At 39.5% G+C, this 27,593-nt stretch overlaps 1 protein-coding gene across 1 annotated transcript in view; it reads right to left on the reverse strand.

Annotated features, from left to right (window-relative positions):
* Positions 1–27,593, reverse strand: part of GABRA5 (gamma-aminobutyric acid type A receptor subunit alpha5) — an 80,568-nt gene that overhangs the window by 15,251 nt on the left and 37,724 nt on the right. The window lies entirely within an intron of this gene.

Below are 27,593 nucleotides of genomic sequence, written 5' to 3' on the forward strand. Positions count from 1 at the left end.
TGGGATTATATCCAAGTGACTTAATTCAGTTGTAAAGTTTCTTTCCAGCAAACAGCTGCTCTTAGAAAATGGTCCAGGAATCATACTCTTTTTTAGCTCTGAGGTCATAAGGTCACAAAGGTTCACAAGGTCAGGAAACTCTCTTCTTGACCTTGTGAACATTTCCAAGACTATTTTTTCTCCTGATATTGAAACTGATTGCTGGGGGAAAGGATGGAGAAGGAACTCTGAAATTGGACAGGGGATCTAGTGAGTAGGGACAAAAATCTTTAGAATGAAAAGTTCTCCAGACTTCTAGAATCCCAGAATTAGATTATAAATCTAACCCAGCCCATGACACTTAATTCTATCCCATAAGTTTCCATAGGTAGGAATGTATTCAAGTTTATTTAAAAAGGCGGGCATGGATTTGGGGAAAGGAAGGCAGAATGTCACTGCATCTTCCTGCCTCTCTGGCAGGAACCAAACATGCTGCTTAGAGTTTCCAAAATCAGAGTTCTCCAAACCTACAGGAAGGATGGTCTTGCCAGCAATAATGGTGGTGCTTAATGTTTGTGGAACACATTTCAAGTGTTCAAAGTATTTCAGGAACATTATCTTAATAATCCTTATAACAACCAAAAAGTAGTGAATTATTGTTTTCCATATTACATAGGGACATGCAACGAGTTTCCTTTTTGAAAAACTATTTTTCTTGTTTGAAATGCTGTGTTACTCTACTTAAAAAAAAAAAAAATTAGCCCTTAAGAAATAAGTTCCATTGAATTCTGTTACTAGTATTTGTTGAAGCAACCATGTTCTTATTTCAAATGCTGTTTCTTGGTGTGCATAATTATTTTCCAAGAATGTTCCTGATGTCTTGTTTGGGGACATAATAATAGCCACCAATGCATTCCAAATGATGTTCCCCTTCAGTAGGCAACAATTTCACGATAAATCTTTCTCGTGTGACATAATTTCTTCTGGTTTTCACAACTGATGCTGTTAGCCCTTCCAGTGTGACTTTTAACAAATCATTTGCTTGGAAGAACATCTTGGTTCTGAGTTTTACTTGGTCTGCAACAGCTTCACATCCTTCCAATTCAATTCTCTTTGCTCAGTTATGTTAATATTTATAGTGGATATTTATTTTGGGATGCAACATTTGATCTGGAATTAGCCTGAAAATTGATTTTGAACTGTGCTTTGCTGCTGCTGCATAATTATCCGTCAAAAGAAAGCTGTTGGAATTGGCTATTTTAGCCAGTATTGTTTTCTTTTGTGTGCTCTTCTGCTCTGCTTGCCGACTTTTTGTCACTATAAATCTTTTTTTGAAAAGGACTCAGTTGAGCATTATAATAGTACTAGTCGGAAGTAACATCTTTAGAAACTGAAAATAATTAGGAAGAATAGACTGGAGTTCTTGTATGGAGGACAAAAGTAAAGCCAAAACAAGAACACTAGGCCAGTTTGAGACAGCCAAGAATTCAAAATCATCTTACATTGTTGCAATGTCTTCTGTCATTGCTGGGTTGTACTGACCACAAACTGCAAAGAAACATGGAGGAATTACATTCAATTTGAGCTTGGATATAATTTTTAACATATTCAAGTACAATTTATCAAACACCCTGGAAGAAAGAGGGGAGAAGTGGAGGAGGACAAACTTAGAATGTTGCAAGGAGCCAGGAAACTGTCTTACGTAGTGTTTTATTATTATGTTTTTATTTCAAATTACTTGCCAATGTAATTGGCAGGATGTGACTTTCATAGAGATTCTATACTGTACACAGAACAGGTGAACTTCTTAAAATTTGTATTTCTGGGTGTAGAAGACACAAATCCTTGATTCACTCACACAACACCTCTACTTTGAAAGCAGAACTGGTTATTAGTCAGCTTCCAGGTGTAATTCAACATGCTAATTGTCACCTTTAAAGCCCTTCATGGCTCAGGACTTGGATATCTATGGAACTGCACACTCCAAAAAGGTTTTGCCCACCCATTTACATCAGGAACAGTAGTGCTATCTCCAGATTCCCTGTTTTAGAGTATCTACAGGCTTCTCAGAGTTGGGCTTCTCAATCACTACCCCTCTTCTCTGGAACAGCATTCCCATACAACTTGCCCCAACTCTATTGGCTCTCAGAATTACAACTGGCCTTAGAGGGGAGCAAATGCAATAAATTGATACTAGTTGTTATGGTTCTTCTGCATAGGGATATTTTGTTATTAATTTATTAATGTGAAAACCTGCTATTGATTTGAGTTATATTTTGTGGTGTTTTTAATCCTATTGAAGTATGGCAGGGTTGTAAACCACTCAGAAGCAATCAACAATTGGCAAGGCATATAAGCTGTCAGCCTTACCAGGTGGACCAGACAGGAAACACAAGCAGATGAATTAATTCAACTTTATTGTAAAGCTACATTAACAGAATCTTGCCAGTCTGAAAGTACATTTCTCCCACTGTCACCTTTACAGCCCAAGAACTTAGGGAGGGTCTCTTCTGAGCCTCTTGCTCCTCCCACTATGCAGCTGCGGGCCATGTTCTCTCTTTTCTGACTGTTCCCTAGGCATCTCTTTGCCCCATCTCCCAAGGTCTTTCCCGTATACCATTACATCACTCTCCTCTTCAGACTCATCCCTGCCTCCTGAGTTCCCAGGGGAAACTGATTGTGGGTTGTGAGAATGAAATGTAGCTGTGTCACTCTCCTCTTCTGCTGGTAACTCCCCAAGATCACAAGAGGTGTCCTGTAAATCAGCTGTGCCTGTAGAGGTGTAGCTGCTCCTCCACTGGGAATCTGTTGGTCTCCCCGTCCCATGTCCTGTTTGCCTGATGTGGAAGGAGCTGGGTTATTTCCCATGCCCCCTACTTGATCTCTTGCTATCCCCAAGGTGCCCTCCACCCCATAGAGGAATTCATCCTGCTCATCTTGATCAGCGCCTAACCCTTGCAAGGCCACTAGTTGCCAAGGATGGGGTTTGCTAGGGTCTTGGTCGGGAAAGTGGTGCACCAACTGTGGCGCATGCACATCTGTTACTGCCTCCCATGACCTCTCTGACTCTGGGTAGCCTTTCCAGTATATCAAGTATTCAACTCATTCTTCTCTGTGTCTGGAGTCTAGCACTGCTTCCACCTCATACTCTTCCTCCCCATTTACCAGTATGGAAGAGGGGTGCCATCTGTGAATGCAGAGTCCAGGGGGGTGCCGCTTTCACAAAGACTGATGGAATACAGGGTGAACCTTCACGGATGCTGGCAACTGCAAACCAAATGCTACTGAGTTTATTTGCTTAGTCACTGGGAAAGGGCCAACAAATTTCAAGTTTAGTTTCTTGGAAGGTCTCACTGAAATCAGAAATTTTGTAGAAAGCCACACCAAATCCCCTTCTGAAATTCTAGCTCCCTCTTATCTGTGTGCATCTGCTGTTTTTTTGTATGCGGCCTTAGCTAGTTTAAGCTGTTCCTTTAAGGGGCCTTGGGCTGCTTGCCGTAAATCTGCAGCCTGAGGACCGGCGCTTTCTTGCCTGGTTGTTGGTAAGCTCATGGGCGGCATCCATAAGTTGCCTAGTATGGGGACATACCGATAGAGGAGTGTGTTGCACTGTTGTAAGCAAATTCAGCAAGAGGTATGAGATCAGTCTCTAGATTGTCTTGCTAGTGTGAAATATAGCATTTTAAATATTGCTGCAACAGTCGGTAAACCTTTTCTGGAAGTTTGTTTTGGGAACCTGGAATGTATGACATGTAAAAATCAAAGCAGGAGAAAAATTCTGCCCACCTGATTTGCTGAGGGGTGAGAGACTGAGCACTGAGCATTTAGAGGTTTGCAGAACCTCTAAATTCTTATGGTCTGTATGAACTTGTATGAGGTGGGAAGCTCCTTCCAGCAGGTGTCCCATTGCTGAAAGGCATTTTTTATTGCCAGCAACTCTTTACTGAAAATATCATCATTCCTTCCTACTGGGAGGAACATTCTGGACATGTTAGTATAACTGTCCCCCTTTCCTTTTTCGCCTGGAGCATGACCGCTCCTGTGGCCTCATATGAAGTGTCTGTCTGCACCACAAAGGGGTGGGAGGGGTCAGGGTGGTGGTGGAGGGGCCGAGAAGCAAATAATTATTTTAACTCCTGAAACACTTCCTGCTTTTAGGTGAACCAGGAGAATTGCCAATCCTTTCTTAGGAGCTGGGACAGTGGTTTTACATGGTCAGCAAAATTAAGGATGAATTTCCTGTGGAAGTTAGCAAAGCACAGAAAGCATTGCACATCTTTCACATTATTGGAGATTGGGGGGGGTGCCATGATAGAATAGATTGTACCTTTGCTGGATCTATCTGTATGTCTTCTGTGGCCCAAATGGTCTAACTGAGGCAGCTCAAATAGTCACTTTTCTAGTTTGGCAAAGAGCTTGTTGTCCTGTAATTTTTGCAATATATTTCTGAATGTGGGTGACATGCAAGAAGGGATCTTCGGAATAAACTAATGTCATCTAAGTACACCACCATGTACTTGTCTAGAATTTCTGAAAATACGTTGTTCGTGAATCTAGAAAAACAGCTCAAACGGCCGAAAGGCATCACTGTGTATTGAAACTTGCCATATCTTACATCGAAGGCTGTTAAATACTTGTGTCCTTCTTTCATTCTAATTAGCTTGTAAGCCCTTCTCTAATCTAGTTTTGTAAAGATGCGCAACTTTTGTAGCCGGTTTAGGAGAACTGAAATAAGTGGAAGTGGATAATGGTCTCTAATTGTCACTCTGTTCGGGTCTTTGTAGACATGAATGGTATGCATGGAGGCTCCCTCCTTTCCCTTCGGAATGGCTGTTGCTTCTCGTTTTTTCGGGACAAAAAATGTGGGTGCCAGTGCTGGTGAGTTGGAAGGGCGAATGAATTCTTTTTGATGCTGTCATCCAACTATTCCTTGAGAATGGCTACCTCGTGGGTAGACATGGGATACTGTCTCCTTGCTGGGATTTGGGCTAATGGCCTCACATTGATGGTGCAATCACTGCCCAGAAGGGGGAGCGTGGTAACACAATTGCCTCTTCTTCCCCAAACACATCTGCAAAGTCTGTATATTTTTCTGACAGTGCCGATTCTCCCTTATTCTGCAATGGGGTGGGGTGGGGGTAAGCTTTTACTGCTTGTAAGCAAAGTTGCTGGTATTTTGGGGAGGGGAATGAGAGTGTCCCTTGCACCCAATTTACATCTGGATCATGCAGCTGAAGCCACTCTATTCCCAAGACGATAGGCACTTGCAAGGAGGCAGCTACATACAGCATTATGAACTCTATGTGATCTTTGATTGTCAGTTGCAAAGGATCCATGCGCTGCAGGATCAGCCCTGCTCTTAGTGGCTGCCCCTCAATCATCTTGACTATCACTGGGCTTTCTAGAGCTTGAATAGGCAACTGTAGTTTTGTACTGCTTCTGTATCTTTGAAATTAGCGGTTGCCCCTGAGTCTACAAGAGCAGAAAGTTCCACCTTCTGCCTGGTACCTAAAGTAACAATAACAGGAGTAATTAGGTATGCTTGTCTGCTGTTGGCTGACTGAGCTCTCCTCAAATGGTGGAGGGCCCACCTCTGGAGCTCCTGGGAGGGGGGCTGGCGAAGTTTCCCTGGAGTGCAGGTTTGAAGCAAGCTGGGCACTTGCTGGCTCTGTGCTCTGTTGATTTACAAGTTCTGCATCTCATTGCTGTGGCAGATGCTGATGCTTTTACCGGGCATGCTCTAACTATGTATCCTGGGGACCCACAGTAAAAGCACAGTCCCTGACCCCTTCTTCTTTGCTTCTCTCCTGATGACAGGGATCTCTTGGCTGCTCTGATGTGCATGGGTTCTCCCACACTGGTTTCTGAGGAGGCCATTGGGAGGAGTGGTATGGAGGAAGAGAGACTGTAGGTTCTTTTCCCCTTACTGTTCCTTTCTTGCCTTAACTCCAGGGGAGTGTCCATTATTATACAATGCTGATACAGCTCTTCCGGGGTATTTGGGGTGCCTTGCCTCACCAGCTTATCTCTTAGGTCCTCAGCCAGCACTTCTATGAACCGGTGAATCAGGGCTAAGCCATTCCACCCACATTACTAGCAAGTAATTTAAAATCCGAAATATATGACTTTACTCTCTTCTGTACCTGCTTGAGCTTCCGGATTTCTTAACTGGCAGTGATTCTCTGTATGGGGTCCCCAAAATGTCCTTTGAGTTTATGCATGAAGTCTTGTTAGTTGTCCAGCACCAGATCATTCCCCTCAGTGAACGTTACCCACTTAGCTGCTGCTTCCTTCAGCAAACGCAGCACAAAAGTCACTTTGGTGTGATCAGTGGGAAACTCCACCGGCCTGCCTGCCATAAACATTTCACATTGAGCAGTGAATGTTGATTCTGGTCCCCTCTGAACCTCTCCAGCAAGCTTCCATGGGAATGCAGAAGCATTGGCTGAACCACAATTTGTTGCGCTGCCATGGGTTGGGGAAAATTCTGCCCCAGCTGTTGTGTTAGTTGTATCATCACATTCTACAAATTGGTCATTTGTGCATCCGCTTGTTGCTGGTGTTGCAATAACACTGCTGCCACATGCTCGGCAGATAGCAGAGTTCCTTGAGGATTGGAGACCATTTATGAAATATATTTCCTTGAAAGAGAGTATGAGACCTGCAAAATTGATGTCAGCCTTACCAGGTAGACCAGACAGGAAACATGACCAGATGAACTAGTTCTACTTTATTGTAAAACTGTATTAATAGAATCTTGCAAGCCTGAAAGTACAATTCTCCCGCTGTCACCTTTACAGCCAGAAAACTTAGGGAGGGTCCCTTCTGAGTCTCTTGCTCCACCCACTGTGCAGCTGTGGGCTATGCTGTCTCCTATCTGACCATTCTCTAGGCAGCATCTCTTCACCCCTGTCTCCCAAGGTCATTCCCATATACCATTACATAAGCTTATAGTACTAGACTAAAATAAATAAATGATTTTGGAGAACATCAGGTTGGAATTACTGTGGTAGTACAATCTGAAGGATCATCTATTTCTTAGAGTTTCAGTCCTGTATGATTGGACAGTGTTGGCATGCTCCAGGCCCCACCAATTAAACCATATCATCTAACTGAACCAAGAAACAGCCCCTATCAGTTATAGCACCTGCCCTCTAGAAATATCCCCCCCCAACATCTGTATGGCCCTTACCCTAACCATGTTTTAAAGATCTTTAAAAAACTAACTTTTTTCCCAGGCCTTGGGCTAGTGTGGGTGGTAATACTTTTATAGGATCCTACAGGTTAGTATGACTGCTTTTTTCTCTTCTGGACATCATAATTCTTTTCTTTGTTATATTGCTGTTTTTAACATTCTCTGCCACCCAGAATCTTTATGGAGTTGGATGGCCTTATAAATTTGATAATTAAATTTGAATGATTTAAAAGCTATCTTCCTATGATAACAAAAAGGGCTTATTTCTTCAACACGGAGAGCAGATCCAGGAAAAGTAGAGGGAATGTAATAAAACTAAGCAGAGATTTCAAATTATGAAGTCAATAATGAGATAAATTAATCCAGAAAAAATAAAAGCTTGAGTACAGGAGCCAGGAAGGATGGTGAAGCAAAACTTCCCACCAATTGAAAAACAGTTCATCCAGGAGCTCTGCAATACTGCAGTATTAGAGAGGGAAAACCTAATTTTGCTCCAGTTTCTAATAAACCAAGCAAGAAATCAGCTCTCCAAAAGCAGCCAGTACTGTGAGAGCTGCTTTTGAACTGTTGCAAACCTCTCACAGCCATCTGTGAAATCTAAGCCATCCACAAAATGTCATCAATATTTTATTGCAGGGAAATATACTCACATCTACATCCTGTTACAGAGGTCCCTCATACTGTACATAGTGTAATTGTACACTAACAATTATGCCTTTGATTCTTCCAGATATTTTATTACAATTCCCATCAGCTTTGAGCAGGATGGCCAATGGTGAGGGATCCTGAACACTGTTCACAAAAAATATTTGGAGAGATAAAGGTTGAAGAAAGCTGACCTAGGTTCAACAAATCAAACTAGAAAGAAGACAACATTTTAATTCCCAGATTTTGCACTGAAAAATCTGTTGCAAGAAATAAAGAAAAATATGGAATTATCTAAATATACATGCATCCTCCATCTGCCTCTAAGATGAAACAGAACTAAGGGACTTGAGAATGAATGCTCTAATCTTCAGGTCAAGGGTGGCCAATGAGACAGATGAGAAAAGGCTGCATAACTGGAGCCAAAGAATTTTGAGACAAAATGAAAGCATTCAACATCAGGAGGAAGTTAAAATAATACTTCATAATCATAAAAAAACAAAGAGTTTATTAAGTTCAGATCAATGGACTAGTGAAGGGTATTCTGTGATTTCTGGGTGATGAAAAAAATGAACATTCAAAAGGCCAAGATTTCATGTGAGAAGTAGCCTGCGAGGTAGTTCTGAAGGACAGTGAGGCCCAATCCTTGAATCAAGGTTATATTTTTAGTTTAGAAAGAGACAGAATAGCAAAGTCAATGCTGCCTGATCAAGTTGAACACTTCTGCTTAGATTGCCTTTTTAGTTTTACGGTGGAGTTTGCAAAAAGTGAGCAGCAGTGCTGGAATTTGTTTTTTGTGCTCAGATTCTGGCAAAATAAAATCTCACTGGAACAAATTCCAAATGTCCAAAATGGCTATACATTTCTTCCTAGATGGTATGATATTGATGATGAGAAGTCCAAGTACTGGAGGTTTACAGTATCTATGCAATTACCACAATGGTAGGCAATTCTTAATCAAATAACAACAGACATCAGTCCTACAACAGAATTCTAAACAGAATAGTTTTAGGCGCCAAGACAACCTTCTACCTCCTAGGTCAATGCTTCTCAACCTTGGCCACTTGAAGATGTGTGGACTTCAACTCCCAGAACTCCCCAGACAGCCATGCTGGCTGGGGAGTTCTGGGAGTTGAAGTCCGCACATCTTCAAGTGGCCAAGGTTGAGAAACACTGACCTAGGTCCTAATTGCAAATTGTTACCAACCTCCTTTTCTTCTAGTTATGTTCAACTCCACCCTACAAATGAATTGTCAGAAAAAAGCAAATTCCAGTACACACTTGGATGATGAAAATGCACTCTGTGTGCCTATTAACAAGCGAAAACCTTAGCATGTCATGGTCACCCTGCAGCAGTCATTCTTTAAGAAATTCTAAAGGCCTTTTTAGGGATGCAATTCACAGTCTGATTTGCACACATAAAAGCTCCATTCAGCTTTGGAGCAGCGTATTGAAAGAATGTTCCTGTATGAACCTAACTGTTAAGGACCTTGTCAGAGATCCTGTTCTAGGATGCATCGTTATTTGTTTATTCAGTATTTTGCCCACTACAATGGAGAGGCTCTTGACATTATCTGAACTTCATTTTGTGAGACCTGCGATCGTTCTTTTATGTTGGTGGGAGTCAGTTGTGGAACACACTCTTCCAACGACACTTGGTTAGCTACCTTGAAAAGTTAATGCTTTTTTAAAAGCTTTCTCAGGCTTTTAGTGGAACACACAGCTGCTCTTGCATCAGTTGTTTTTGTCCTTACTGCTATTTTTACTTTTATTGATAGCTCTATTTCTATTCTTGGTTCTGCTTTTACTAGTGCGTTATTGCCCATTCAGTCTACAGGATCTACACAGTAACTCTGTGCAGACTTACTAGGAGTAATTTACACTGAGATGTAAACAAGTTCAGGATTGTATTATTAGAGTTTTGTTATTTAATCATATTTTTTTCCCATTAAGATCCTTGGAAAGTCTTCTGGTGAAAAATATAACTTTTAAACAAGGATGATTTTTTAAAAAAGTAATAGAAATTACCCCCTTGTATTTTCTGGGTGTGTACAGACAATCTGAGAATCCCACTTAAGCAGCTGCACCAAGCCTTCCAGCGAATGTAGCCTGATGAGCATTTGATTCGTATTAACATGCCTCATGAAGCACCCTTTTTAAGCTTTTCCCAACCCTAATTAAATATAATAAATTAAATAATTAACAATTTGCTGCCCTTTATTACAATCCAAGTCTTCTGCTTGGGATGTTGGCTTTACTCTATCTCTCAGCAGAGCCATCTTTGTGTTCCCTCTTCCCTATTACAACTGAGTGAAAACTACTGTCCTGGATTTGAGTGTTCTCAGGATCATGTAGCTAAATCTGAATGTTTCCCTGATGCCCACACATTCCCTGTGCGCTCCATGGGATCACTCAGGAAAAAAAGGGATCCTGGAGGAAACCATTACACTACTTAAAGCAGAATCAGGAGAAACCAAACACTGTAATATATTTGAAAAGGAACAGTACGGGTATTGCTTGAAGATGTCTTCTGAATTTCCCAGAAGTTCTTTTTCCACAGTGTTGATGACAAAACTGAGCATAAGTCTAATTTTATGTGCCATGCTAGAGATGGTCTGGGAGACATGATAGCTGTGGAAGTCTCCCTATTGTTCCCGCAACAGCATTTGCTCCCGTTTGTTCTCGTCAACTATTTCTGCTACTGCAGCATGAAGTTTAAAATGTGATGCTAACATCCTTGCATTAGTTCCTCTTATTTGTTTTCAAAACGTTATCTTTACCCCACTTCCGGGGAAGAAATGGTGAATTGAAGGCAGCTTCACTAAAAGCAGAGCCATCAACTGTGGCAGAACGAAGAGATGGAAGGTAGACCGGCTCTTCAGAATTCCTCTCCAGACAAGAGAGGATTGAGATTGCCCACAAGTGCTTTGCACAGTTGCACCTCATGAAGAGACCACAAGACAGCGATCTCCAGTGGGTTTACAGCTCTGTGAGATGAGGGAATAGCTACCTTTTTGCTCAAACTGTGGTCAGCACCTTCAAAAGGATGCTGAGTTCACATACTTCATTTTCTAATCACTTTTGGAATTGGTTGTTAACTGCTTTTCAGCTATTAGGACCTTTGGATTGGCAGGTTTGACAGCACCAGGTGAGTTTCCTTCAATCCTTAGTGAAAGAAGTTTTAAATATAAATTAAGGACTTAATTTTTTTCTTTTGGAATAAATAGCAAAAGAATGATTAGAACTCTGATTCTGGAAAGTTATAAATGCAATAAGGGTCCAGATGAATTTGAAATAAGATTTTGGAATTAATTATAAGAAACCTTCCCATGGGAAAAAGTTTTTAAAAAAATAAGATAAGACTTTAATATTGGACACTAGAGAGAACTGGAGGAAAGATGACAATTAAAGGAGAAGAACACTCAAACTTGACTTATAATTACAGAATGAAGCAACATATTTTAACTTTGGACATACTGAAGGATATTTTTGAACAATGGAACCTGAAGTTAATTTTAATAGTGTCTATCTCTATAGATAGACTGTGTCTGAAAGATATTATGGAAGAGAAACAAGTTTTACCTGACAATATCGAGACTGACTTGGAAGTGGATTTAAAAATGACAGGCTACAAGAATGACATAGTAAAATAGGCTACACTGGACATACAAAAGAAACTGGCTGATGTCTTAGTAATTAAAAGGGATATACAAACAACAAACAATCTGGATAATTTTCCTCTATTGGATTTACAAAAGAAGCTTGTAAAAGCGCTGAAGAATTTTGTAAGAAGGGACAAAGAAAAAATGAAAAGAAATTAAGTTCTAGGACATTATTTGAAAAGACTAAAGATCAAGGTTGTTAGAAGTAATAGTTAGAAGTTGGTTTATTTGATCAAGGTTAAAATAGATTTGATCAAGGTTAAAATAGATATGTTGTTATCTCTGGTAACCGTTAATGGACTTTTGCTGACATCAGGACTGAAATTATGAGGCTTTTAAGGTCTGTTTATAGGTAAGAGATGGGATATTGGAAGTAGAGATCTTTTGTTGTATTTTAAGAGAAGGTGATAAGTTATTAAAATTGTTTATACTTATGATGAAAGGGGAAGTCATTTTTTTATAGTAAAGAAAAAGAAAAGAAATATATATTCTTATTTTTTCTTTCTTTTCTATTTTTCTTTCCATTTTTTCTTTTCTGCACTTTCTATCTTTTTTCTTTTTTGGTTTGTATTAGTTTTTTCTATTTTTAATTGTAATTTTTAATAAAATTACTATAAAAAAATCTTTATTTTTACCCCAAGGCTGAGAGTTATTAAGATTTTTTTCTCCATATGACTATTTTTTTACAGTGAAATGAAAGCAATGCTGGAGATCAATAGAAATTAAATAGCCTGGACACTTGCCTCAATGGGAGCAAAAGTTTCTCATTATTGAAGGACACTACTTCTAACCAGGAATGAAGTAGCTTTTTCACATGTATTGTAGGAAGAAGAGGAAGAAATTATTTCAAGCGTTTGACTGGAAAAAGCTGGGATTACTTTTTATCACAGTATGGATTATGTAGAATATATTGTAGCATAAATGGGATTTTTGAGTGAGCAATCTAACTTTCATACTCACAAATGCTAATTTTTTTGTATCCAACTATTTAGATATTTTAATGCACCAAAATTATACTTTTTGAAAGAGGAATAAAAGGTGGGAGGTGTTATAAAACAATAGTGCACTCTGAAAACAGTTCAGAGAGTTGTTTGAATTTGCAGTTTTTAAATTCCATTTAATGACAGTGAGCATAGTTAGTAGCAACCAATGCTTTACTTCCCGCCTTATTTACATTAACCACTGTAAACCCAAAGAAATCCTTTGCTTAGTTGATAGTTCATCATGCATCCACAGTGGTTTCCTAAGGTATCTCCCATTTGGTTTTCCTCATTGGAATGATGTGTGATACAGTAGTACTTCCAGTATCCTAACTAGTACTTCTCTAAGCTTGTTGAAATTGGCTTTCCAAAAATCCGCATGTGCAACTACGCTCCATTTTGTCTTTCTATAGAATCTTACACTCTGAGATGACATGGTTCCTTCCTCCCAAAATTCTCACTGCTTTTACATCTTTAACCAGCAATTCTTTACTGGTTAGCATCAGATCTAGAACAACTGATCCCATTTTCTTTTCTTGAACCTTCTGGAAAACAAAGCAGTCAATGGAACCACTGAGCAATTTTGGGGATCTTGCAATCTTGGCCAAGTTGGCTTTCCAAAAGATGTCTAGGTAATTGAATTCTCCCATTATTACTATGTTTCTTCTTGCTGAACATTCTGCACTAAGGTCCAGAAAGTGATTATCCAAATCATCAATCCAGTTTATACAGCGTATCCTCACAATAATGTCTTAGGTCCCCTTCCTTATATTCTTATCTAAATGCTCTTGATTGGATCCTTATCCTCACATTTCTGGCTCTCAACACACACATGTAACTCCTTTATATACAATGCTGCTCCTCTTCACCTTTCATCTGGCCTTTTCCTTCTGCATAATTGATACCCTTCAGTCCTTGAATTCCACTCATGAGTTTTATTCCACTAGGTTTCAGGAATGCCTACTGAATGATATTCCACTTCCTGCTATTCCCTTATTAAAACTTCTAGTTCTTCCCCTCTGTTCCCCATACTCCCTAATCCTTGTACCATACAATTTAACCTATTCCTTCCTCTATTTAAATGTCTATTACTGAGTGCTTCAACATTCTGCACACCATTCTCAGTCCTTGGCCTTCCATTGTTTTCTGGACTTTTTTCTCCCACTTATACAGGATTTAGTATAACGATGGTCCAGTACTGACATATCAGGTAAATATAGGTCAAGACAGAGTGTTCTAAAAAAAACAAGGCAGTTATGTTGTAAAATGCTTTTACAGAATTTCAGTGAACAGCTTTATCAGAGAGGATTTAAAGTTTCATATACTATAAAAAATACACATAAGGATTATACCAGAAAGGTTTGAAAGCACGAAGCAACATTTTTTACTTATGCTATTTTTTTTCAAAATCAAGTATTATTGAGGAGTACTTTGTTTTTAACAAAAGGAAACTGCTATGTCAATACTCTTCTGTGGATAAGGTTTTCTTTTCTTTTATTTTCTTTTCCAATTCCAGATTCTTGAATAAATTATTTACCCAGGTCTTTATATTCATGGCTTCTAAGATTAGAGTTTTCAAAATACATGCATTTGTTCCCAAGAATCTGATGGATTTAGAGTTCATATTACCCTGTTCTGCTGTGTACAATTAGCAGTATAAATAAGAGAGAGTTTTATTCATTAACGTCAACAACTGAGCCACCATTTCTGGAATACCTATTTGGCTTAGGAACCAGTGCATTTTATTCCTGGTGCAAACAGCTCCTGCCTGACCTTTCTACTAAGGTAAAGTCTTTAATCTGGCATTCCATTATAAATAAGTGCGTTTTAGGCTGCAATTTCCCAAAGATCATCTAGATGTGCCTACCTGCTAACCACAGTCAATGCCTTTCAGCATAGAAACACCTTACCTTTGTTTCTTTCCTTGTTATATCTCACTTTTTTTCCTACCAGCCAAACTTGTAACAGTTATGCAATGCATGAGACACATAACTGAACTGATACCATAGAAGCAAAATACTGATCCTCGGCCAAACTGGATGGTATGAAACATTCCTTGCTTTCTTTCATTTAGAGACGAGGTACAGCCTGAGATAACTTTGAAGCTATAAATTGATTAGATGGGCTCTGTGAGTTGGCCTTGGCATGTCAAAAGAGGCTCTATGCAAGCCTTATCAAATCACAAATTCTGGTAAGTTCCAAGAGTATTTTGCCCACAATGGTGGAGCACCTGATCATCATGAAACCTTTTCATTCGGTATACTGAAGGGTTCCTGACTGAGCTCTGACAAGATGCAAAAACAGCACCTTAACCTTCCTAAAATTTACAGGTGATATTTCTTATTTTGATCTTGAAAACTCGCATGCCTGATGATTTAGGGGAGCACTTCTCTTCCAGTAGTAAAATTTCAGTCATACTTCTTGGCATTTAAAGCCCTATTTTCTTCTGCTTTTCCTGTTAAAGAAATGCTGCGGGCCTTCTTTTTTATCTTTTTCTCCATCTTAAATTCTAACTGTTGGTACTTATTCCACCAACAGATCTGACTGACTACTGATTAACAGGTAAGACTATGATCTGAGACAGCAAATTCAATCTGAAACCAATGCAAATAACACTGCCACAATCTTCAGTCATGTGAGATTAAAGCCTATTTTTCTAAACTGAGCGATGAAAACAGGCAAGAGGATTGCACACAGATCTTTGCTTCTTTAATAAACATACCACAGAAGTTAATGCAATAAAAGAGATGAATTATTTGATTTAGAAGAGAACACAGGCCCAAGAACAAGAATAAAATATCAGCTGTTAACAAGTTTAGGATGGACAACAGAATTCAGAGTGTAATTCAAAAGCAGCATCTGTAAGATAGTCTCTCAGGAACGGCAGTGAAACAAAGAAGCTCATTAAAGTTGAACGTGAGCTCACAAAACATAAGATGCTCCTATACAATGAGCTGTAATGTTTCTCTAATGAGCTGCTGGTGTTAGCAAAAATGGCTAACACACACATATCCACAGATATATAATTGGAGAAGAAAGGAATGTGGAGCCTAGCAAATGGTCCCAGCTGGTGATGTGACAGGATACTGAAATAAAACACTTGTTGTTATGAATATTTTCTCCAATGCAGCAGGGAAAAGAAAACCTGGTCTGATGGAAGGCCAAACAATACATCTCAGACTCTCCCAACCTGCCACAGTTCACCCACATTAGCCATGTTGTAGACCCAGCATATGTAGAAGATATAAGATTGAGGAAGCGCGGTCTAGGTTTTTACAATTTAGAAGATGGTATGCACTTAGCAGTTCAATATGGATGATAGTGGTGGTGATGATGATGACAACCATAACCACTGAAAAAGTGCCCCCAAACAGAGTAAGGGCAACAGGTGTCTCTTCAGAGTATAACAATACATATCATAAAATCTGGTAACTGAATCACAAAATAAAAGGAACCAGCCTCCCCCTGCTCAACGCTGGAATCAAATTAGTATGTCCAACAGATGGTTACTTACACCCATCCAGTGAAGGGAAGCTCACCATCTCCTTCAGTAACTGGTTTCACTGCTGAAATGTTTTCACAATTCTATTAGGATACTACATGAATCTTCATGGGATTTGACTGTTATTCTGGGCCCTTTGTGCTGGGACAATGGAGAAGAAGTTTTGATCTTCTTCTGTGTGGTATTTGAAAACTACTATTATGCTCCCTCTGAGTTTTATTACCAGTTCCTCTCCTTGTCCCCTGATCAAATCCTCTGATCCAATTCATTAACTGTTGAAGAATATCACACTCAGGACAGAACTCTATTCAATATCTCCAGTGTAATAATAAATAACATTTAATGAACATTCTTTGAGTACAATGTTAAGCCAGTTGTGTGGATCCACCTAAACATACCATCCAGCTTGTAAGTAGCTTGCTTATAAAAATGGCACTGGGTATGAAACATTCCTGCCACCTAATAAGCAAGTCACCAGACTAAAGCATGAAAAAAGTTTAGTCTGTAAGGCTTTTTCTTTCACAAATTCCCTGTGACGTCTCATGATTACTGCATTTTTTCAAGGTATATAAAAATACAGGATTTTATAATCTACTTTAATATCTTCCTAGCTATCAATATCAGGCTGTGTATGTTCTTTGGGTTCTCCTTTTCCACTTTTTGGAAGATAGGGTTGACCTGTGGCAATTATATAGTACAGTATTTCAATCATTCTTAAGTATTTCTCAAAGATAATGCATGCACATTTAGATCAATCAATAAGAAAATAAATAAAACTCAATAAGTCAGTTCCTTCAGTATCCTAGAATGCAGTTCACCTGATCCAAAATACTTGAACTCATTCAAGCTAAGTAGCTATTCCATGTCTATGTTTCTATCAAGCCTGAGTGGGAATCTTTCTCCTTCAACTAGCTCTTCACAATTGCCTGGTAAGCACATATTCTATGTCTTTTCTCTTTCTTTTCTATTAAACCTATATCAAGAAGCCCTTCAGTTGTTCTTATTATACCTGATCATTCTCAGCTCACTCTGAACTTCAACTTTCCTGACAACATCTGTACAATTTCAGACTGTGTACATTTCCTCAGTGATCTGTTCAACTTTCCTGACAACATCTGTACACCCACATTAGCATTACATCTTTTTCCCTGTGTTGGAATAAATTGTGATTTGTGCTTTCAGAGAATAGAAATTTTGTTCCTGGAAATGTTTCCTGTTATTTGAATGAGCAATAACTTCCTTTAATGATTTTCTCTGGCTATGCTGTTTCAGGCAACTAAGTGCCTCCACGAGTTTCATCTAGGCAATAGTTTCAATTAAATGACCATTTTAGTTCTTTCCATTTAAGATTCATATTATCATTTTAACGTCTTTTCCCCCCTTTATTCTGAGAACAGAAGGAGAAGCCTCATGGCGAAGGGGATGACCAACTTCCAATCACATTTTTTCAACCATTTTCAATTAACTCACGAGAAAAGCACGGAGCATTGCTCATTAGCCTGTATTAGGCCTGAAAGATTTACCAATAGGATCTTTCCAATGCAATAATTTATGCTGATTGCAAGAGTTTGAGTCAGTCCTTGCAAATCACAATTTTTAGGTCTACGAAGAGACAAGAAACAATTCTCTTTGCAACCTCATCACTTATAACCTAAATCTCATAAAAAAGAAAAGGCAAAAACATCTTGAAATGCCACAAGTTAATTTAAAATTGAAATGGATTTTATAACAAGCAGGGTAAAAAAATGTAAGTCTGCCCACGCTGGGAGGTTCTGGGGGTTAATAGACCTATGCAGCAGACCATTTTTTAATAATGGTTTAATAAACCATTTTTTGAGCGTGTTAAAACTAGTGTTATGTTAGACATTTCTTTGAAATCTTTTTTAAAACCATTCTTATCCAAAGAAATGGTTTTCTAAAGTTTTCCAACTGTCCGAATATTTATCTCCATTTCAAAAATTCATTACTACTGACCCAAAAGATGTTAAACAGGAGTGTGCATTTCTTTAAAATCAGTGTTAAAGCACACTTGGTGACTTGAAGCTTTAACAAAAAAATATTTCAATGCATTTCTCTAAGTAGTAAGAATGAATTTCGGTACATAAGTGATGCATCAAGTTAGATCAACTTAAGTAGTATATCCCCTTCATGGATCACTGCCTTGTCGTGGCGAAGGGGCTTGCGTAACTCAGTGAAGCCATGAGCTATACTGTGCAGGGCCACCCAAGATGGACAGGTCATGACAGAGAGTTCTGACAAAATGTGGTCCACTGGAGAAGGAAATGGCAACCCACTCCAGTATCCTTGCCAAGAAAACCCCATGGACGATGTTAAAAGGCTAAAAGATATGACGCCGGAAGATGAGCCCCTCAGGTCGGAAGGTGTCCAATATGCTACTGGGAAGAGTGGAGGGCATTTCCAAGTAGCTCCAGAAAGAGTGAAGCGGCTGGGCCAAAGCCGAAAGGACGTTCAGCTGTGGATGTATCTGGAAGCGAAAAGAAGGTCCGATGCTGTAAAGAACAATATTGTATAGGTACCGGGAATGTAAGATCTATGAACCAAGGCAAGCTGGATGTGGTCAAACATGAGATGACAAGATTGAACATCGACATCTTGGGAATCAGCGAACTGAAATGGACGGGAATGGGTGAATTTAATTCCGGTGACCATTATATCTACTACTGTGGGCAAGAAACCCTTAGAAGAAATGGAGTTGCACTCATAGTCAATAAGAGAGTGGGAAAGGCAGTAATGGGGTACAACCTCAAAAACGACAGAATGATCTCAGTGTGTATCCAAGGCAAACCATTCAATATCACAGTAATCCAAGTCTATGCCCCAACCACTGATGCTGAAGAAGCTGAAGTTGACCGCTTCTATGAAGACCTACAACACCTTCTCGAACTAGCACCAAAAAAAGATGTCCTTTTCATCATAGGGGATTGGAATGCTAAAGTAGGAAGTCAAGGAGTAATCGGAATAACAGGCAAGTTTGGCCTCGGAGTACAAAATGAAGCAGGGCAAAGGCTAATAGAGTTCTGTCAAGAGAACAAGCTAGTCATAGCAAACACTCTTTTCCAACAACACAAGACAGACTCTACACATGGACATCACTAGATGGTCAATACCGAAACCAGATTGATTATATACTTTGCAGCCAAAGATGGAGAAGCTCTATACAGACAGCAAAAACAAGACCAGGAGCTGACTGTGGCTCAGATCATGAGCTTCTTACTGCAAAGTTTAGGCTTAAATTGAAGAATGTAGGGAAAACCACTAGACCACTCAGGTATGACTTAGATCATATTCCTTGTGAGTACACAGTGAAGGTGATGAATAGATTTAAAGGATTAGATTTGGTAGACAGAGTGCCTGAAGAACTATGGATGGAGGTCCGTAACACTGTAGAGGAGGCAGCAACTAAAACCATCCCAAAGAAAAAGAAATGCAAGAAAGCAAAATGGCTGTCTGATGAGGCTTTACAAATAGCTGTGGAAAGAAGGAATGTGAAAAGCAAGGGTGAAAGGGAAAGATATAAGCAACTGAATGCAGATTTCCAGAGAATAGCAAGGAGAGATAAGAAGGCCTTCTTAAATGAACAATGCAAAGAAATCGAGGAAAACAATAGAATGGGGAAGACTAGAGATCTCTACAAGAAAATTGGAGATATGAAAGGAACGTTTAGTGCAAAGATGGGCATGATAAAGGACAAAAAAGGCAGGGACCTAACAGAAGCAGAAGAGATTAAGAAGAGGTGGCAAGAATACACAGAAGAACTATATAAGAAAGATCTTAATGTCCCTGATGTCCACGCTGGTGTGATCACTGACCTTGAGCCAGACATCCTAGAGAGTGAAGTCAAGTGGGCCTTAGGAAGCATTGCTAACAACAAAGCTAGTGGAGATGACAGTATTCCAGCTGAGTTATTTAAAATACTAAAAGATGATGGTGTTAAAGTGCTGCACTCAATATGCCAGCAAGTGTGGAAAACGCAACAGTGGCCACAGGATTGGAAAAGGTCAGTTTATGTTCCAATTCCAAAGAAGGGCAATGCCAAAGAATGCTCAAACTATCGCACAATTGTACTCATTTCACATGCTAGCAAGGTTATGCTCAAAATCCTACAAGCTAGGCTTCAACAATACATGAACCGAGAACTACCGGATGTACAAGCTGGGTTTCTAAGAGGCAGAGGAACTAGAGATCAAATCGCCAACATTCGCTGGATCATGGAGAAAGCACGAGAGTTCCAGAAAAATATCTACTTCTGCTTCATTGACTATGCAAAAGCCTTTGATTGTGTGGATCACAACAAACTGTGGCAAATTCTTAAAGAGATGGGAGTACCAGACCACCTTACCTGTCTCCCGAGAAATCTGTATGCGGGCCAAGAAGCAACAGTTAGAACCGGTCATGGAACAACCGATTGGTTCAAAATAGGGAAAGGTGTACGACAAGGCTGTATACTGTCACCCTGTTTATTTAACCTATATGCAGAGTACATCATGAGAAATGCCAGACTGGAAGAATCACAAGCCGGAATTAAGATTGCAGGGAGAATCATCAACAACCTCAGATATGCAGACGATACCACCCTAATGGCAGAAAGTGAAGAAGAACTAAAGAGCCTCTTGATGAGGGTGAAAGAGGAGAGTGCAAAAGCTGGCTTGAAACTTAACATTAAAAAAACTAAGATCATGGCATCTGGACCCATCAATTCCTGGCAAATAGAAGGAGCAGAAATGGAAGCAGTAACAGACTTCATTTATTTGGGCTCCAAGATCACCGCAGACGGAGACTGCAGCCATGAAATTAAAAGACGCTTGCTCCTTGGGAGGAAAGCTATGGCAAGCCTAGGTAGCATATTAAAAAGCAGAGACGTCACCTTGCCGACAAAGATCCGCATAGTCAAAGCTATGGTTTTTCCATTAGTAATGTATGGCTGTGAGAGCTGGACCATAAAAAAGGCCGAGCGCCGAAGAACTGATGCCTTTGAACTGTGGTGCTGGAGAAGACTCTTGAGAGTCCCCTGGACTGCTAGGAGGTCAAACCAGTCAATCTTAAAGGAAATCAACCCTGATTGCTCATTGGAAGGATCGATAATGAAGCTCAAGCTCAGATACTTTGGTCACCTAATGCGAAGAGAGATCTCTTTGGAGAAGACCCTGATGCTGGGAAAGATTGAAGGCAAAAGGAGAAGAGGACGGCAGAGGATGAGATGGTTAGATAGCATCACTGAAGCAATGAGCATGAAACTGAGCAAACTCAGGGAGGCAGTGAAGGACAGGAAGGCCTGGCGCAATATGGTTCATGGGGTCACGAAGAGTCGGACACGACTTAACGACTAAACAACAACAAAAGTAGTATATATACTTGCTAAGTATAATTTACTTGGGGGTGTTTGTCTATATTTAAGGTATCAGAACAAGGGAGGCAGATTGATCATCTTAGACTATTTAGAGTAGCTATAAATCTAATGACAGTATTTACTAATATACAACATTTCAAGCATAGATTAAATAGACTTTAATCAGAATAACTACACTGGGGCACATCTTTTCATTGGGAAGGATACAAATTGCTAGCAAAGATGTCATGCTTCAATGTGCATAAAAACTGCATCAATAGAGGATAAGAGCTTCTAATAGGATTTCTTACTTATTCCTTATAGCTAACACAACAAATATTTATATACTTGGAGAGGGGAGTGGCCAGAAAATTAGTCCAGCTTATATGTTTCAGAAAGTCAATATTACAAAAAAAGATTTTCATATGTACACCTCCTCTAGATGATTTATGAAAACCTTCAATCGAGAGTGAGAAGACTGTAAAAGTTGTGATCACAGCAAGATTACAATCACAGCAATCACTGTCAAAAAGGTGGCAAGCATTAACAAATTCATCTTTGAACAACGTGAATGCAATATCCTTAACATTAAATGTACAATGTAATTCAGGAACTTCACCAATTGCCTGGACAAAGGGTCTCTTTCATCTGGACAATCTATTTGTTCAGTAGACAAAGAAAGTGGGGTAAAGTTTTCCTTCCAACATAGTTTTGCTTGCATGCCCTTGAAACAAAGTCAATTAACCTCTTTTGCTCTAAATAGATTTTCTGTACCAAAATTGCAATCTCCTGCTTTTATTTAGCACTTTTTGAAATTCTTATTCAATAACCACAGAATAATTTGGGGCCAATAAGGAAGCTAAAACACTGATCAAGCAAAGGAGAATATATTTTGCTGAGTTTTAAGTCTAGCAAAAATATTTATTAACAAAATTCACGGGGGTGAGGTACTGTTGTCAGATGAAGGGTGCTGTTGTTGGTGCTGTTTTCTTGCACAAATCTGGTCATATTCTGCAGCTACTAGGGCTACCTCTGCTTTGCGCTCTGGCGAAGTTTCCTAAGAGGAGTTTCACTCATGATAGCTTCTTTGGGGATTTAAATGGACCACAAGGAGCCTCAAAATTTTCTTGGAGAAAATGACTGAACAATGAAAGGCAGGGCCTTTCCTGCTGGAGATCTGAATTCAGTGGAAGCCCTTTTTGGAGGATGCTGTGCTGAGCATATGCAGAATGCTAAAACAATACCAAGTAATTAAATAGCAGGAGGTCCATTAAAAAAAAGTATTCATAATACATTTGCTTTGGAAACAGAGTACAGTATGGGCTTAGCCCACCTATCAATGAATGCTAACAGATGCTCATTATATTTGGGATAAAAAGATTCAGATATACATGATACACTTCTACCAACTACATCTTGAGCTGAGGGAAGCACAAGGGAGAGATGCAGACAAACAGGAAGATATCTTTGTCTCTTAAACACAGGGACTAATTCTAGTCACTGTAAGGCAAGTGAGAAACAGACCCAGGGGACTGTGTGTGAAGACCTTTCCCCTGATCCATCACTTGCCATCTGCCTGGTGGTCAAAGTAGACTCACGGGTGCGAAGAGATGATACAGACCTTGACTGCTCAAAACTAAGGTAGCTGCAAGAATTCAGTGCTCCACACATGAGAACTTATCCAAACTTTATCCTCCTTTAGGAAAATAAAAGTTTAGAAAGCAATCTATTTTCAATTAAATGAAATGAGAAGGGCTGAAAAAAGTGTGAATTTTTTTTAATGTAACACTAGTTTCTCAACCTCAGTAGAGAAGCTTTATGATGGGGTTCCCCCCAAACCTATTTGCAGCTCTATGTAATATTTTCCCCTTTTAGTTATTTGCATTTAATTAAGTATAAATTAATCAGAAAATAAATTAGTTTCAGATCATTTACATTTAAAAAGAGGCACTCAGAAGCATTAAGATGAATCTTTGGTTTTGAGAAGAGTATTTTTTTTAAAAAAAACAAGCAATTAGAGGCTGCTCCTGCACAGCAGTTGTTTTTTTTTCATCTCTAGATTCCTCTGCTGGCTGCCAGTTCTCATCTGCTCGCTCTCCTCCCTGCAAGTCCAGCCAGCCAGCCAGCTCTATAACCATTAATTAACAGGCCAGAGTAAGGGAGAAGGACATTGAACATTGTGAACTCATTTCTTTCCACTTTTATTTCCCTGCTGCAGCCATTTCCTCCTTCTTGACTTCAGTTGGAGAATGCTCTAGCATTAATTGGCAGAGGTCAGGAAGTAGAAAATGGCTGCAGCAGAAATTAAAAGAGGAAAAGGGAACAATTATTCTCCTCCCCTCCCTGATTCTCTTGCTCCTTCCTCTCCCGCCTGTTCAAGCCCCATATTTTCCTGTTTCCCCCAGACCCCATCCTTTCTGCTTGCTCAAGACTCCCTGCAGCTCTCCATTCTGCAACCCCAGATGTTCTCCTCCTATGCCCCCAGGGTTCTAATTTGTTTTCTCCTCTTGCTGACCAAGTTCCTTTTCTTCATATCCAACCTTGTTTTCCCCATGTTCTTTCCATGGCTGCCTCCCCAATCCAGCATCAATGCAGGGCCCACATGAACTGGCAGATGAAGGGCAGAGACGAGTAAAGGAAGATGGGCAAGGAGATGATGTGAGAAGAAACGAGGCACATCTGGGAAGGTGGATGAGGGATGGGAGGAGTTTGCTGTTCTTTGCTTCGTGACAGTATTTAGTCAGAATTCATGCAAACTAAAAAAAAGTTTCAAGCCACACAGGGATAGAACTGCAAATGTATCAGACAGGACAGAAGATAGCCTGGAATTCCTATTTGGTCTTTATTCTTTGGATTCCGTACCTCTCCACAGAAAAGCTATAATCATAGCTTTATTTCAGCTTCCCCTGAGCTGAAGGCCACATAAGGTGTTACATGGTATATCGATGGCATTACTGCAAAAGGAGGCAAGCAGAGGGCATGTTTAAGGAGAGGCTTTAAAGAGTTTTAAGAAGCAAAATGGATGCCTTAAGAATCTGACAGGCTTATGGCATCCATTTTGTCCTTTAAATTTCCCACAAATGTAAAATGTTCTACCATCAAGAGTTTTAGGATGACAAAAGGTATGGTGTACTTTTTTGCTCCTTTCCTTCATTTCCTGCCTCTTCCATCCTCTCAAAATCACATCTGACAACATAAACACTTTGAAATATATTTTGAAATCTGTACATGCCATGTTGTCTTATCCTTTACTTATGAAAACGCCCGGAAGACAGATGCCTGAATGAAGAATAAACAATTCAGCTTACAATTCAGGCCAAAGACAAGGACCCAATTTTGATGTACATATATTACATTATTAAGCGAAGATACGTGCTTTACCCTTGCACCACTTTTCTGCCATGCCCATATGCTCTCTTCTTAGCATTTCTGCACTTGCAGCATTAAGTTGACTTAATTTCCCAAACCCAATTTCTCAAACTGAAAACTATGTTTACCAGCACTAACAATTAAGCCAGGACCCTAAACCAATACTAACTGTGATTAAGACCCTAACCTTGTTTTGAGCCTGGCAACTCTACTAAACTGAGCCACCAGTGGAGCCAACACACACCCAAGCGTGTATGGCCTCCACTGTTACCACTTGCTCTCACTGTAATTGTAAGGCTGTGCATTATTTATACGAAACTAGCACGGGCCAGGTGTTTTTTTCAGGGCTGGTAAGATTATTATATTTAAATTGGTACCACTGGGGAAATAAAACATTTGGAGAACTGCTAGCATGAACTTGCTTTCTAAATTTCACTGCACCTACAAATCTCTGTTTTGATTATATAAATAAAAGAAACCAGTCTGGTGAGTACTTTAATTAAAGGCTTTGTATTCAAACATCTCTCTCTCCTCACCATTCTGATTATTTATGAAGAAAATTGCTGGCAAATTGTTATTAAGATGGATTACTGTGGCTGCTATTTCATGACAAGAAAAATAACTCTATATGTTTAGAATACAAGTGATAAGATAAAGACTTAAACAGCTTTGCATTTTCCTAGCCAGATATAGCTGAATGGGTGAATGTTAAGACTGGATTAACCAACATGCCAGCAGATCAGGGAGAGGACTTGATTCTGTGGCCCGTTGGTAGGACAATTTTCAGAAGGTCTTCAAAGAGTTGATATAGTATTGTACTCCTTTCAAATTCTCAGATAATCTATTTGATATTCTGGAGAGAGCGAAGAGCAAGAGAGAGGTGTGTCTTGCTATCTTGCTCCTTGCTGCCCCCAACTTTTCCACTCAGTTGCTTTTCAGTATTGTGAAAAGGTCTTGGAATAGTAACAGAATAAAATAAATAAATGAACTGAATTGCCTGTTGGTTGCCCATTATCAAGGCTTTGACAGGAATCCTGCACAATTAAGGTTCTAGTGCACAGAGGCAGAAATGTACAATTCAGAGACTCCCTTCCTTAAATACCCCCTTCCCCCCATAAGGAAGGCTCAGCACATGCAATGCCATTCACTTTTTGTATAATATTTAGAGTAAAGCAACTTATGGCTCAAATAAGAAGCCCTTTTCAGTGGTTCTCAAATTATCCCTCACCATGCCACCAAATTGTAGAAGCAAAAAACACTGATTTTCAGTGGAAAATTATCACTAAAAATTGAGTATTATCTTTTTGCCCTACTATGCTCTCCCAAAAGGTACAGATTGACTGTATTAAGCTCATTAATGTGCAACACACTTATCTGCTTCTTTAATCCCACTCTCAAAGCTGAAAAGGGAAGGAAGTGGGCTTAGGCATAGCAATATTAAATCCAACCCAAAAAGCAACACCTCTTTTGCCTCCTACAGCTGTGACTTTCTCTGCTCCAATCCTCTTCTCTTATACTCACTCCATCCTCTGCTATCTAACCAGGAGACATCTGTGACAGCACCTTAGGATGACACAGGATAATTGTCACCTGTACCACATGTAGTTGCTGCTACACATTTTTCAAAGATGATGCATTTTCTTCACATTGTCCACACTGTGGCATGTTATACCTGTGCTGTATTATTTGCATCTATTCATTAGGATGACTGCTATGCAAATGAGAACCAATTATATCTCCCAAATGCTGGACTTCAGACTATGGCATGCCAAAATGTAGTATATCTGCATCTGTACAAAGAATCATGTATCCTGCACTGTATTAATTGAGAAAGAGACAGAACACCCTGAGCATAAAAATCCTATTATGTCTCTAGTATGTGTTGCACAGAACATTCAATAACACTGTACATAAAACATCTGAACTAACATGACTTGAAACTGAATGGGATTACCGTTGCTGTAGTAATATAAAAACCTTAAACCACAATCACTCAGGACCTCTGCTTTCAAATTCTGATGAACAAATGTGTCGTGTGTATGTGTGTGTGTGTTTTTATGTACAATGAAAAGTGTCTAAAATTTTCTTTCATTGACAACGTGCACAAGAATGCTTGACAATATATACTGCAAGGGCCAAATGTAGCCCATTTCCTCTTTTTATATGCCCCATAAGATATTCCAAATAGTAGTGCTTATGTCCTTCAGGTATCCTTGCGTGTGGCTCACAGCAAAACTATGGTTAAGTCAATTCAGTTCTCATAAGAGCCTTCTGGCTGCTGGCTACAAAGTCATCACAGCCCAGAGAGAGAGTGTTTGTCTGTTTGCCATTGAAATGATCAGAAACCAATCACAGATGTGACACAGATGGATCATCTTTTTTGTAATATTCCATCCAGGTTCTCATACTAATCGGTGACGATGAAAAACATCTGCTTTTAAAGAAAATTGCATTTAATTAACTCTGCATTTAAATGCAGATTTCAAGAGATAAAGTTACTCTTTTTGTTAAAAATGCATTTGGAGAGACACTTTCCTCAATATGATTGACTGGTAGATTATGTATGTGTCATCAAGTCGGTGTTGACTCTTAGCAATCACATAGATTTTCTCCAGCAGGATCTGCCCCCAACCTCATCTTTCAGGTCTTGCAATAGGGCACCCATCACTGCTGTATTTGAGTTCATCCACCTTGCTACTGGTCATCCTCTTCTTGCCTTTCCTTTTACCTTTCCTAGTGCGACAGACTTCTCAAAACAGCTAAGTCTTAGCCGATATGTCTGAAGTATGATAATTTGAGCCTAGTCATTTGTACCTTGAGTGAGAACTCTAGGTTGATTTGTTCAATGATCCATTTATTTATTTTCTTGGCTGTCCATGGTATTCTCAGGAGTCTTCTCCAACACCAGATTCAA

The sequence above is a fragment of the Python bivittatus genome, unplaced genomic scaffold (assembly GCF_059951505.1).
Source record: "Python bivittatus isolate LINGU-HERP-01145 unplaced genomic scaffold, Pbiv_v1 ctg000350_np1212, whole genome shotgun sequence".
Classification (NCBI taxonomy): Eukaryota; Metazoa; Chordata; class Lepidosauria; order Squamata; family Pythonidae; genus Python; species Python bivittatus.